We start from the raw sequence: 14,732 nt of genomic DNA on the forward strand, positions 1-14,732 counted from the left end.
GCAAGTGATTCAACTTCCATGCACATCAGTTTCCTTAGCAGAGAAAAAGACCCTTCCTGGATCAGGCAGTTCATGAATCAGGTGTGTAAGCACGTGAAAGTTCCGTGAAAACACTAGGAAGTGCCCATAACAGTACTGCTAAAGTAATTTCAAAGCAGATGACACTAGCGTTTTAACATCGAAAACACTCCAAGTTGGGGAGGTGCGGTGGTATAGCTCAGTGGTAGACCGCATGATTAACACGCATGAGGTCCTGGGTTCAATCCCCAGTACCTCCTCTATAAATGAATAGAGAAACCTAATTAACTCCCCTCCTCAAAAATAAAAAGAGCTTTACAACAGTCTAGGGCTGTCGTAACTGGTTCCGAGAAACTAACGTTAGAAATGCCCCAGTCTCCAAAAGATGGTGAGTTGGCAGAACCCGCCAGTGTCCATCCAATATCCATTCTCCCCTTGTTCCTTGCCACCAATCCATGACTTTGTCTAGGGTAGCACTGGGCCCAGAAATCACTCACTTTGTTTCGCAGCCAAGCGAGTTCATGCAACCCAGTTCTAATCGATAAGATGTGAGCAGAAGTCACTGAGCCAGGCTTTAACTTTATTCTTGCTATGGTTTTCTTCTATCATATGCCTGCAGCCATAGGAGAAGTCTGTGTGAAGTATGAATTCAAGCATTTTTTTCCAACCTCAGGAAACTTTAATACAGGATTGAAGATTGTGAAAGCCAGGTGGGCAAACACCTGGAAATAGCACAGGGGCAGAATACTTAATAGGGCACAACACCCATTTTCCCTTCTCACAAAAACGTAGGACTGTGGTTAGACTCCAAATCTGGGGGCCTTTTCAAACTGATCTAGACAAAGCAGTGGCAGTGGACCAAGGGAAGGGAGGCAGGTGAGGTGTGAGTCTTTTCCTCTTCTAAATTCGGTAATTCTGAATGTCACAAAGGTCCTTTGTTTAAGAATACTGCATGTTCCAAGCAATTCCCGGAATTTTTTAAATGGCTTCCATTTTCCTGGAGGAGAAGCTTGTAATGATCTGCTTGGCTCTCTGCCTTTACAGCCTCTACTGGAGTCACTTAACCCCCAATTTGTAGGTTCACCCCTGCTCCCAACCCTGTCCCCAGGCAGGGGGGAAGGCATGTCAGCCCAGTCTCTCCTGTCTGTCTTCCCCAGTCACCTGGCTCATCTATGAAAAGCAAAGGATCCCTGTTAGTCTCTGGTAGAGGTGGACATTTGCTCCTGGGTAGAAGTCAAAAATAAAGATGTACTTTTTTTTTTTAACGTCTGTTTGAAAATATAAAACAAAAGTGAAATCTTAAAAAAATATGCGTTCCAAAATACTTGCCAAGTATCAGCACTCTGAGGTGGTCAAGGCATTTAATGTGTGGGGACCTTCTGCTTCCAAGTGGTCACAGGAGGCTTAGGGGATCCTTTAGGATTTGTTCTAATTTTCTGGGAAACATCCCATTTAAAGGGAGGGAAAAAACACTTGAAACAAATTCCACGAAACCTCCACTATACAACCCTTAACATACAGCCTCTTCCTTTAAAAGCTTGCACAGTTCTACACTATTCCACTTTCATTCAGGCAGGTCAAAATTGTGCCTTTTTTTTTTTTAATTTGAGGAAAGTAATTTGATGAAATTTAACAGCCCTAATGAATGAAGCTGAGGAAAATGCAGAAGGCTTTAATAACAGCAAACCTATTGAAATGAGAGCGCCTATGCATTGTTCTACTGACAGACTTACTAGCAGAGTAAACCAGATGTAGGTTGCCAAGGGAAGTCCAGCTTGTAAATTGTAAGAAAAGAGCATACTGCCAGGCTCTGCTGGGCTCTGTTATTTCTTCATTAAAATGCACTGTCAATCAGGTTGAAAAGAAATGTCTAATTAACACCATAGGGCACCAAAAAATTTAGTGTCAGAAACTCAGCTGCTATCCCCCTTTACAACTGTATCTCTCTAAGCAACTCCATTCCTCTCTTTCAACCCTTGCCCCACACTGGAGCACCCCCCCCGCCAATATTCTACTAGCTTATGATCAAAAGCATCAGAGAAATTGCAAAATGCATCGCATGACAGAGTTTCCTCTTTATAGCTGTGAACTAGTTAGGACTGAAGTTTCCAGCAACTTCTCTTCTTTTTATGCCCTGCATCAATGCGAGGACCCAAACACAATGGGACATAACAAAGCCCAGTAGGTTCCATCTTGAGATCGCCCCATCCAAGATGTGGAAGAATTAAAAGAGTTCTAGCCTGGGAGAATCAAGTGCTGGCTTCACCACAAAACAACTTATGGGATTTTGGGGGAACGTTCCTTCCTACTGCTGAGCCTCAGCTCATAAACTTATAAAATAGTGGTAAGTAATAAGGTCTCATCAACCCACTTCAAGGATCGCTTCGAGGATCAAGTGAGTCAGGGTGTATAAAAGGGCTCTGTAATATCTGATGCACAATTATCATTACCCAGTGTCAGCAGAGTTGTGTCAGGTCCACGTAGGTTTGGTTAGCAGGAGGCTTACCGCGTCCTGACGCCTCCGGAAGGGTCACGTAGCTCCCCTCTGCTCACGCACTGCTCATGTCCAGGTTGTGAGGGCCAAGTGGAAGCTGAGGATGAACCCAGGGATGTGGACATGGGGGAAGTCTAGGAGGAGGGACTACAAGATGCCACTCAGAGGCTCTAAGGCTAAGGCTGGAATCCTCTCCAGTCTCTTGACAACCAGGCACCAAATACTGTCCGTTTCCCCATCGCCATGTCTTTCCCACTTCCACAGATTCTCTTCATTCTCATCTTTCTCAGGAGAACACGCTGGCTCTCCTGCTGTGGAATTCAACTGATCTTTATGGCACCTTCTCCCCTCTAATCCCTTCTGCAGGCAGCTACCAGATCAGCCCTAGCTAAACTCCATTTAACATACGTCCATCTCACTGTTTGAAGATTTCAGTGGTTCCCTTGTGTCTACACACGAAGTCCCACGTGAAGTCCCACGTGAAGTCCCACGTTCCTCAACCGGCATTCACAGCTCCCCACAGGGATGTCACTGTCTGCTTTGCAGGCTCATTTCTCATCATCAATTCCCTCTTTAAAGCTGCCTGGTCATTTTGAAGTCTCTTCTTCCTTACTTGTACTTTTAACAGCCTTTTTTATTTCTTTAAATATATTCAACATAATAATTTCACATTCTGTGTGCGATCACACTAATGTTTGGTGTCTTCGCTGGTCTTATGCTACCATTTGTTGTTTTGCTGATTCTTACTCACAGTACCTAGTTTTCTCACATCTTCTCTGATTTGAAAAAAAAAACTGACTCATGTTCTTTATAATTTTCTCTAAAGAAATTCTTTGAAGCCTGGTTAAAGGAACATTCCTCCAGACAGGATTTTAGTTTGCATCAGCCATGTATCTCAGGCCCTATCAACCCTGGTTCTCTTGAACTAAATTCTTGGTTCAAGGTTGATCGAAACATCCGGGCAGTGTGAACTCAGGTCACACGCCTCCTTCAGAACCACAGAGCTGTGGTTCTGGGTTCTTAGGGATGTTTTTACCCCTGAGCTAAAACCAAAAGAGGACACATTCTTTTCTCACGTCCCTTTAGGGGGTTAGGTATTTTTTGTACAGGTGACCCACTGAAGTAGTTTCAGGTTTACCTGGTCTCTGATCGGACCTCCCTTGTCCTCATCACCCTTGGGCAGCCCTTTAAAAGCAATGCTCCAGGCGGTCAGGGGCTGACACTGCTCACAGAGCAGCAGCTGGCTTCAGTGCTCATTACTTGCCTGCATCCATCTTTTGAGATGTTTTAGAATTTAAAGATTTCCCTTATTTTTTGAAAATTCAGCTATACATTTAAAAAGACTTAAAAAAATAATCTGGAATTTTTAGGGACTTCATAAGGGAGCGATTCTCAAGACATTGCTATGACCTCTATACAAGACCTCTTGGATCCTCCAGATAATCTTTTTGTTTTTCTAGCCTGCCGGGCACAGTAGCTCTTGTCTGTTTAGAACGCTGTAACCACCTCCACCCTGAGGCTTGCCTTGGCATTGCCAGAGGAGGCCCACTTCCCCCACGAAGCCTCTCCTCACTACTTCCCGCGACCCTCCCCGTTGTATTTTGCATTACCCAGCTGTCATGTACTTGTGCTGTCATCTGCCTTATCATGTTATTTATCTTTACTGGCTACCAGTTATTGAGGGTTTCTCATAGGCCAAGCGCAGAGCAAAGTACTTTTGCTATATTATATCATTTAACTTACAAAAATCTTGAAAGGTGACTCTAGCAACTATTTTTTGACTTTTTTCTTTTTAACAGCAGTTTTCGATTCCCAGCAAAACTGAGAGGAAGGTACTGGGAAAGCCCATATATCCTCTGCTCCCCACCACCCCACATGCATAGCCTCACCTGTGGTCAATATCCTTCACCAGAGTGGGGTGTTTGTTACAACTGCTGAACCTACACTGACACATCATAATCACCCAAAGGGCATAGCTTACATTACAGTTCACTCCTGGTGGTGTACACGCTATGGCTTTGGATAAACGTATAATGACATGTATCTGCCATTATAGTAGCATACCAAGTAATTTCACTGCCCTAAAATTCCTCTGTGCTCCATGCATTCACCCCTCCTTTCCCAGCAACCACGTATCTTTTTACTTTCTCCAATGTTTTCACTTTTCCAGAATGTCATACAGTGGGAATCATACGTTATGCCGCCTTTTCAGAGTGGCTTCTTTTCACTTAGTAATACGCACTAAAGGATTCTCTATGTGTTAATGATAAAGTGACAAAAGATCAAGCGAAAAAAAAAGGAATCTTTATGTCTTTTCATGTCTTGGTGGCTCATTTCTTTTTAATGATGTATTCATCCTGTCCTTTTGTCTGGATGTACCACAGTTATTTCTTCATTCATCCACTGAAGGGCATCTTAGTTGCTTCCAAGTTTTGGCAATTATGAATAAAGCTTCTATAAACATCGGTGTGCAGGTTTTTGCAGGGAGATAAGTTTTTCAACTCCTCTGAGTAAACACAATCGCTGGATTTTATGTAAAAGTATGTTTAGTTTTGTGAGAAGCTGATTTTATGTAGAAGTATGTTTAGTTTTGCAAGAAACCAAATTATTTTGTTGGTATCAACAAACTAATTCTAAAATTTATATAAAGAGGAAAAAGACCCAAAAGAACCAACATAATATTGAAGAACAAAGTTGGACGACTGACAATACTCAACTTTCAGGACTTACTATAAAGCTAAGTAGTCAAGACAGTGTGGTATTGGTGAAAGAAGATAAATATACCAATGGAACAGAACAGAGAGCCCAGAAATAATCCCAAATAAATATAGTCAACTGGCCCTTGGCAAAGAAGCAAAGGTGTTATAACGGAAAAAAGATAATCTTCTCAACAAACAGTGTTGGAACAACTGGACGTCCACATGCAAAAAAAAAAAAAAAGAATCTAGACACAGGTCGTATGCCCTTGACAAAGATTAAATCAAAATGGATTGTAGACCTAAATTTAAAATACAAAACTATAAAACTCCTAGAGGTAACATAGGAGAAAACCTAGACGACCTTGAGTTTGGCAATGACCTTTTAGATAGAGCACCAAAAGCACAACCCGTGAAAGAATTGATGAGCTAGACTTCACTAAAATTAAATCTTCTGTTCTACGTAAGACACGATCAAGAGAATGAAAAGATAAACTACAGACTTGGAGAAAATATTTGCAAAAGACGTGTCTGATAAAGGACTGTTATCCAAAATATACAAAGAACTCTTAAAACTCAACAACAACAAAAATGAACAACCAAATTTTTTAAACGGGCCAACAACCTTAACAGACACCTCACTGAAGATAACAGATGACAAATTAGCATATGAAAAATGTTCCACATCATGTCTTAAGGGAAGTGCAAACTGAAGCAGTGAGGTACTACTATGGACCTATTGGAACAGCCAAAATGCAGAGAACACTGGCAATGCCAGATGCCGCTGGGGATGTGGAACAACAGGCGCTCGCCTTCACTGCTGGTGGGAATTCAATACGGCCACTTCGGAAGACAGTTTCTCACAAACTAAACAGAATCAGCAGAAGGAAGAAAGTAAAAAAGACAACAGCGGTAATCAATGAAATTGAAATCAGAAAAGCATTAGAGAAAACGAATGAAACAAAAGCTGGTTCCTCAAAAAGAAAAAAATCCATAAAATGTATGAGCTTTTGGTAAGACTGACATATTAGTTTTCTAGGGCTGCTGTAACCAATTACCACAAACTGTGTGGTTTGCAACAGAAACCGACTGTCTCAGAGTTCAGGAGGCTGGAAGCCCAAAGGTGTCAGGAGGGTTGGTTCCCTCTTGGGGCTTGGAGCGAGCGTCTGTCCCAGGCCTCTCCTAAACTCTGGCGCTTCTTAGCTTGTGGACACATCACTCCAATCTCTGCTTCCATATTCACATCATCTGCTTCTTTGAGTCGGTGTGTGTTTCAAGTCTTTTTTTTTTTTTTTATTCTAAGGACACAAGTCGTTGAATTTAGGGTCCAACCTAAATCTAGGATGATCTCACATCAAGATCTTTATCTTAATTACATCTGCAAAGATCCTCATTCCAAATAGGGTGACATTCTGAGGTTTCAGGTGGACATACCTTTGGGAGGCCACATTTCAACCCACTACAACTGACAAAGATTAAAAAAAGAAGGCATGAATCACCAGTATCAGGAACAAAACAAGCGATAACCTTGCAGATCTTGCAGCTAACTTTTGAACAGTATTCTTTCAGTATTTTTTAATGGCTTCAAGATCTGCAGGGATATCCCCTGGCCAGTCCTGGTTTCACAGGAGAATTCTACCACACATTTAAAGAAGAATTAATACCAATTTACACAAACGCTTTCAGAAAATAGAGGAGGAGAGAACACTCTTGAACTCATTTTGTGAGACTCGCTTAATACCAAACCAGACAAAGGCACACAAAAAACAAAGCTGCGTCCCTGCATCTCTCATGAACTTATATATGGAAGTCCTCAACAAGATACTTGCAAATCAAATCCAGTAATGAATAAAAAGAATTATACCATGACTAACTGGGATTTATTCTAGGTACACAAGGCTGATTCAACATGTTTAAGTGAATCAATGTAATCTATTAAACAACAGACTAAAGAAGAACTAATCAGGATTATATCAAGTGATGCAGAAAATGCATTTGAAAAAATCGAACAATATTATTCATGATAAAAACTCTCAGCAAGTTAAGAATAGAGGGAATTTCCATGACTCGGTAAAGAACATCTACCAAAAAGCTGCAGCTAACATATTCAGTAGTGAAGTAAAACCAGTCTCCGTCTAATATCAGGAACAGGGCAAAGACGTCAGTTCTCACTCCTCTTATTCAATGTGGTGCTGTAAGTTCCAGCCAAAGCTCTAAGACAAGGAAATGGAAAGGAAGGCACACAGATTGGAAAGGAAGAAATAAACTGTGCCTATGACGGCTGACATGATTACCTATGTAGAAAATTTTGAAAGAACAAAAGAACACTTAGAGCTGGTGAGTTTAGCAAAGCTGCAAGATGCAAGAGTCATATTAGTCATATTTCTATATTGCTAATAATTAACATATGGAAAATGATATTTAAAGTGCAGTATCATTTACAATTGCTCTCAATTAAATGAAATACTTAGATATATGCTTAATAAAACGTGTACAGGATCTGTATGCTGAAAATTACAAAATGCTGACGAAATAAATCAAAGAAGACCAAAATAAGAGGAGAAAGATAACGTCTTCATGAATTGGAAGGCTTTATATAGTAAAGATGTCATATCTCCCTGAATTGATCTATAGGATTAATGTAGTTTCTATCAAAATCTCTGCAAGGTTTTTTAAAGACATAGGCAAGTTTATTGTAAAAATTATAAGGAAAGACACAGACCCTAGAATAACTTAAATAATCTTGAGAACGAAGAATAAAATGGGTGGAGTCGCTCCGTCTGAGGTTAACTATCGCAGCTACAGTAACACCATGAGATACTGGCAGAGGTGTAAACACATAGATGTACGGAACAAAACAGAGAACCCAGAAATAGGCCCACACAAATATTCTGAGCTGATTTTTGACAAAGGTACGGAAGTAATTCAATGGAGGAAGGATAGTTTTTTTCAACAAACGGTGGTGAAGCAAGTGGACATCAACTTCAACCTCATAACTGACACAAAACTGAACCCAAAATGGATCAAGAAATTATAAAATGCAAAGCTATGAAACTTCTGGGGAGATGCAGAACATCTTTAGGACCTGGAGCTAGGTTAGAGTTCTTAGACTCGACATCAAATGCACAGTACATAAAAGAAAAAAATGGATTATTTGGACCTCATCAAAGTTTAAAAATTTTTTTCTGTGACAGCCCATGTGAAGAGATGAAAAGACTACAAGACTACAGACTTGGAGAGAATATTTTCAAACTACAAATCTGATGAAAAGACTAGTATCTAAACCATAGAAAGAAGTCTCAAAACTCAACAGTAAAAAGACAATCCAATAGAAAATGGGGAGGAGGGGGAGGGTGTAGCTCAGTGGTAGAGTGCACGTCTAGCATGCATGAGGTCATAGGTTCAATCCCTAGCACAAACAAAGAAAAAGGAAGAAGGAAAGGGACATATATTTTGCCAAAAAAGATGCACAGATGGCAATTATGCACATGAAAAGATGTTCAACATTATGAGCCATTGTGGAAAAACACAAATTAAAATCACAGTGAAATATCATTACACATTTATCAGCATGGCGAAAATAAAAAATAGAGAGAACAAAAAATGCCGGCAAGGGTGTGGAGAAACTGAATTACTCATACATTTCTGATAGGAATGCAAAATTGTACAGCCACTCCAGAAAACGGGTTGGTAGTTTCTTACGACACTGATCACGCCACTACCATATCACGTAGCAACTGTACTCTTAAATCTGAACATAAATGTTCATAGCAGCTTTATATGTAATATCCAATGTGTGAATGGTTACACAAACGTTGCTACATCCATGTCATAGAATACTACTCAGCAATAAAAAGGAAATAGTATTACATGCAACATGCAACAACTTGGATGAGTCTCCAGGGAATTATGCTGAGAGGAAAAAAAAAGCGAATCCCAAAAGGTGTTGTTCCATTTACATTCTTGAAATGACAAAATTACATAAATAAAAAACAGGTTAACAGTCACCCAGGGAGAAAGGGGTGTGGTTATTAAAGAGCAACAAGAGAGGCTTGTGGTGATGGAATTGTCTGTATCTTGACTGTATCAGTGTCCATATTCTGGTTGTGATATTGCACATAGTTTTGAAAGATGTTACCACAGGGTAGAGGGGACTGGGATAAATGGTATACAGAGCTCCCTTACAACTATATGTGAACTTACAGCTATCATGAAGTTAAAAGCTTAATTTAATTTAAAAAGATTTGTGCACATACACAGTAATGGGGGTCAGAAATGTTCACATAAGGAGGAATGCAGTTCTGCCAGAATTAAGGAGGAAGATAGGTTAAGTTTTCATGGATAATATGCCCATTGACCTGATTCCTGCACAGTTAAGTGTATTTCTCCAGATGGACAAAAAAAGAGAGAAAAGGCACTGAAATTAGAGAAAATATTCCTCCAAGATGGGTAGACAAATCTGTCCATAGAGGGGAAAAGAGGAGAAAAAAAGAAGTTCAGAATGTATCATCACTTTAAGGGGCATTCTCAGGGATGCCTAAATCTACTATCCCCAAAAAAGAATCATCCAAAATTAGGGGTAATCAGAAGGTCAATTTAGCTTAAATAAAATTTCTTCTGTTGCTATCCACTTTAGTAAAGTAAATTAACTTAGTGGTATAGAATTAAAAAATTCAGAGATAACTTCTGAATTATAATCAATGTAACTATTTTGTTGATAAAATTATTTTTTCTTAAATATAATTAGGTAAAATAAATGAGTCAATGCTTTCATCTGGGACTCTGTGAGAAAAGAAATTTCTATAATAGTGTATTTATTACAGGATGATTTTTTTTTTTTTTTTTTTTTTTTTTTAGCAAAGCAGCAGTGAATTTAAGAGAATCTAACTACTGTACTCTGCCTGTACCCTTCCATGGAGAGCTCTGAGATTCTAGAACGCGTCATTATTTTGAAATGCAGTTCAACACAAAGATAGGATTAAGATAAACAAATTAGCTTACTATCCACATTGGAATGCAAGTCTTCCAAACCCTGGAGTATTTCTATGCTTACTCTTATCTCATCAATTCATTTTCTAGAATGAATTAATCTGCCCAGAGAAGAACCCCACCAACTACCAGGCCACCTGGAAGTAGATTTCAAGCCACAAAACCTGGTGTCACTCCAAAACTAATTCATGAGACTTCCCTGAGTATGTCCTATTTTCTAGGAACAAAAGGCACATTTTCATTGTTAGGTATAAAATCTGCAAATTGTTTCATCAACTTTGACTGTATCTACCAGCCACAAAAATCTGAAGTTGGCAAGAATGCTGACATCAGTAGGTCAGCAACTGCGATACTTCACACAGCGCTTGGGGCATATTTTTAAATGCTATTCAATTGTTTTTTTGTTTTCAGTCTTTGGTTCATCTAGGATGCTTCATTTATTTTCAGACCCCAGGCTAAAGCTAACTTAAGAAGCTTTTATTAGGGCTGACCGGCCCTAGAAAAATGGAGATGGAGACCAAGCTTGTATCCGGCTTTCATCTCATCTTCCAACAGCTTATTCTCCTCCTTCACCTCTCTCTAAACACCCAATGTTCACGAGCCACCCCTCACAATCTACAAACCTTCTCCTAGAAATGTAAGCGGATTTGGCATGTTACCAGTATGAGCAAGGCAGCGTATCTGAAATGCAACAGAGTTACAGGTGAACTTTTATTTGAAATCAACTTTGAGAAAAGACGTAAGCCAAAATGTGTGGGCCTGGAGAGATCATTAATTGGATGACTGTATGATGATCCAATGCGAGTTGGTTCTCAATTGTCAAATAGCATAGTGGTGGGCTTCAAACACACAGCAGATCTTTAGGAAGTTTCTTCCATGTCCCAGAGGCTGTGTTAGTACTGGGGATAACAAGAAGATGCAACCTATGCCTTCAGGTAGCTCAAGATCTATGAAGAGCATGGGGACCAAGGGAAATAATTACAGTACACAATTAGCTGCTCCACCTGAGAATTTCCATTGCATTAGGCACAAATAACTGTTGGCACTTACCTCACACCTTGGTTTCCCCAGCTTCTAATACAGTGCCAGGTATATAGCAGATTCTCAAATACCTGATGAAAGATTGAGTGAATAAACAAATGAACGAGCAAAACATTACCGAATTTCCAATACAGAGTGTGGGCAGAAGCAATTAACTCTGGTGGAAAAAGGAAGTCTCATAAGAGATGGTAATTTGAGCTGAGGCTTAAGGCATGTCTACCACGGTGTCTGACCTTGAATGAGCACACAATAAAAGTTAGTTAATTCAATTAAGTGGAAGTTCAGGTGGAGCAGAGGGCCTCTGAAGGCAAGGATGTTCCAGGTAGAAGTATCAGCAGCAGTTGGCGTACATAATGCCCAGCACATGGTAGGAACACAAGATGTATTTATTGAAGGAATGAACAATGAGTGAATGAATGGATAGAGGACTGTAAGTCACAGCATATACAAAGCCGCCAGTATTATGAAAAAGGAGGCACATTTAGGGAATGATTATATTTGGAAAATCATATAATTATAAAAGAGAAAAGAGAGAGATGGTTAGAACAACAACAAAAAAAGGAGAATATAAGAAAAACATGATGCGAGGAAACAGAGGAACCAGACAAGGAGAAAAGAGGTTTTTTTAATGAGTTCATGGGAATATTCCAGAGACTACAGAGTTGGAGGTCTGGTGGTTGTGAGGAATGAAGTTAGGTTCATCACCAGGGTCAGTGCAGACTTTGGGCAACAGGAGTCTGACTGGGAAAGAAGCACAGTAAATTGTTAAGGAAAAATCACTCCAAGGACCACAGTCCAGAAGGAGTTGACCTATAAGGAAAATAAAAATGAGAAGAGTCAGGAAAGAAACAATTATCTCTAAGTTGGGGCAAACCTGACTGAGTTTCATTAGACTGTGTAGTAGTTACCTAATGCTGCATAACAAATCACCTCAAAAATCAGTGACTCTAAACAACAAGATACACTTATTACCTCACACAGTTACTGTGAGTCAGGAATTCAAGAACAATGTAGTTGGTGGTTCTGGCCCAGGGTCTGCCCTGAGGTTGCAGTGAAGATGTTGGCTGGAGCTTCAGTCATCTGGAGACAAGCTCTACCCACCAGTGGCTGGCACTAGCCCTGAGACTAGCCTTACCCATCAGCGGACAGACAGCAGCCTCTGGACCCCCTGGGCCACAGCCCCACCCACCAGTAGGCCAACACTAGCTCTGGTCAGCCACTCCTACCAGTGTGCCCACAGAAGTCAGCCCACCACAATAGAAGGAACCACTCAGCCCACATAGTTCAGGTAACAAGAGGGGAGGGCACTGCTGAGCCCCACAGGATGTTTCCTACATGGAGCTATTTCTCCAAGATCAAGAAACATAACCAACCTACCAAATATATAGAAATAAAAACAGCAATTAGGCAAAATGAGGTGACAGAGAAACATGTTCCAAATGAAGGAACAAGATAAAACCTCAGCAGAAGAAATTGCAGAGTTCTTCAAGACGTGACATGGAGACAAGCAATATATTCAATAAAGGGTTCAGGGCAATGATCATAAAGATGCTCAGTGAACTCGAGAGAAGAATCAATAAGCAAAGTGATACTACTCAGCCATAAAAAATAAAAGAATGCCAGTTGCAGCAACATTGATGGACCCGGAGATTATCATTCTAAGCGAAGGAAGCCAGAAAGAGAAAGAAAAATACCATATGCTATCACTCATATGTGAAATCTAAAAAAAAAAAAAGAAAGAAAGAAAGGAAAAAAAGGACTCTGAACTCATCTACAAAACAGAAACAGACTTGCAGACATAGTAAACAATCTTATGGTTACTGGGGAAAAGGCTGGGAAGGGATAAATTTGGGAGTTAAGAGATTTACAAATGTTAGCCACTATATATAAAAATAGATCTAAAAAAAAGTTTCTGCTATATAGCACAGGGAACTGTGTTCAATATCTTGTAATAACCTTTAATGAAAAAGAATATGAAAACAAATATATGTGTGTATATGCATGATGGGGACATTGTGCTGTACACCAGAAATTGACACATTGTAACCGACTGTACTGCAATTAAAAAAAAAAATCATACTGAGAGAAGGCAAAAAAAAAAAGTGAGAAGTTAGAATTTTTTAACAAAGAATTAGAAAATATAAAGAAGAAGCAAGCAGAGTTGAAGAATACAATCACTGAAATAAAAAATATAGAAGAAGGAATCAACAGCAGATTAAATGGTACAGAAGCATGGATCAGCAAACTGGAAGACAGAGTAGTGGAGATCACTCAGGCTGACCAGAAACAAGAAAAAAAAATTGTTTAAATGAGGACAGTTTAAGAAACTTCTGAGACAACATCAAGTGTACTAACATTCACATTACATGGGTTCCTGAAGGAGACGAGAGCAAGAAAGGGACAGAGAACATACACAGCTGCCCATCTGTTATGTAAAAGTGCTAATCTTGCGTCCTTTAAACATTTTCTATTTGGGAGCAGAAACATTTATTTTAATGTGGACGTGGTCACACGGCCCTAAGATGTGAAATACTCCAGGCTCACCTTTCAGAAAGAAAGTCCACAGTGACCTGTGGGGCAGATCATTGTTGCTAAAAATAACTTACAGGCGTCCATCTGCTGTATCCTCACACGCACTCCTCAACTGGGAACACCGTGAGTTTAATATTATGTGCTTGTGACAGCATCAAGATACTATGAAAGTCAATGAATGACAGCAGCGTGAGCAAATCTGTTAAATGTGCAAGGCACAGCTCATAAGTTCTGCTTCCTTGTGTGAGTGTCTGCCTCACACACCTACTTCTTGTTTTTAACTCTTGAGTGTTTCATGAGTCAAAAGAGAGAGAAAGAAATATAGGGATTGAGGGTGTTTCATGTTTAGACGGTAATACCACACTCCTAAGCGACCCGAGATGGTGAGAAGAAAAGAAATTTCTGGCCTGCCGTGTAAAAACCAGGTTGATACCGGTTATTTCACTCTATTTGAATATACAGAGGTGGTAAATCATATATAAATTATTAGCAACAGTTTGTCCCCGATGAAGTGGGTTCTAGGAAACTAACACAACAGTAAATAATATCTGAAATGTGGAACTGGCAGGGACCACTTTGAAGTCGATGTTTTTTAGCATCGATATCAACTTTACTTAGGAATTGAAGCAAATTTCCTCCCTTGGTGTTTGAATTTCAATTTTAAATCACCAAATCTATCTGGCTCCCATCTACTTGAACTAGTTCAGAGGAATGTTTTTCCCTTGCTACTTACTGTCAAGGTATGCAAATATATTAAGCACAAAATGGCTCTCTGGGCTTGTTCTTCCCATGGACAATTTTGAGTTTTCACTTTCCATACAAGAGAGAAACAAGAGGGCCAATAAACACAATTGGCATGATTGTCAACAGGTGCGTATTCAGCCAGGACACATGCACTCAGATGGAGATGTTGTGAGTGTCAGCTGAGAGAGGTGAGTCCAAAGTGCTTCCCAGAATCTGTG

At 39.9% G+C, this 14,732-nt stretch overlaps 1 long non-coding RNA gene across 3 annotated transcripts in view; it reads right to left on the reverse strand.

Annotated features, from left to right (window-relative positions):
• The window catches only part of LOC116279955 (uncharacterized), a 63,275-nt gene that overhangs the window by 20,499 nt on the left and 28,044 nt on the right, over positions 1–14,732 (reverse strand). For 2 of the 3 annotated variants that reach the window (XR_012071830.1, XR_012071831.1), the window contains one exon: positions 11,248–11,309. The exons of the other annotated variant lie outside the window; for it this stretch is intronic. This is a non-coding gene — a long non-coding RNA (uncharacterized lncRNA). The remainder of the gene's footprint in view (positions 1–11,247; positions 11,310–14,732) is intronic. 3 annotated transcript variants of the gene reach the window in all.

The sequence above is a fragment of the Vicugna pacos genome, chromosome 4 (genome assembly GCF_048564905.1).
Source record: "Vicugna pacos chromosome 4, VicPac4, whole genome shotgun sequence".
Classification (NCBI taxonomy): Eukaryota; Metazoa; Chordata; class Mammalia; order Artiodactyla; family Camelidae; genus Vicugna; species Vicugna pacos.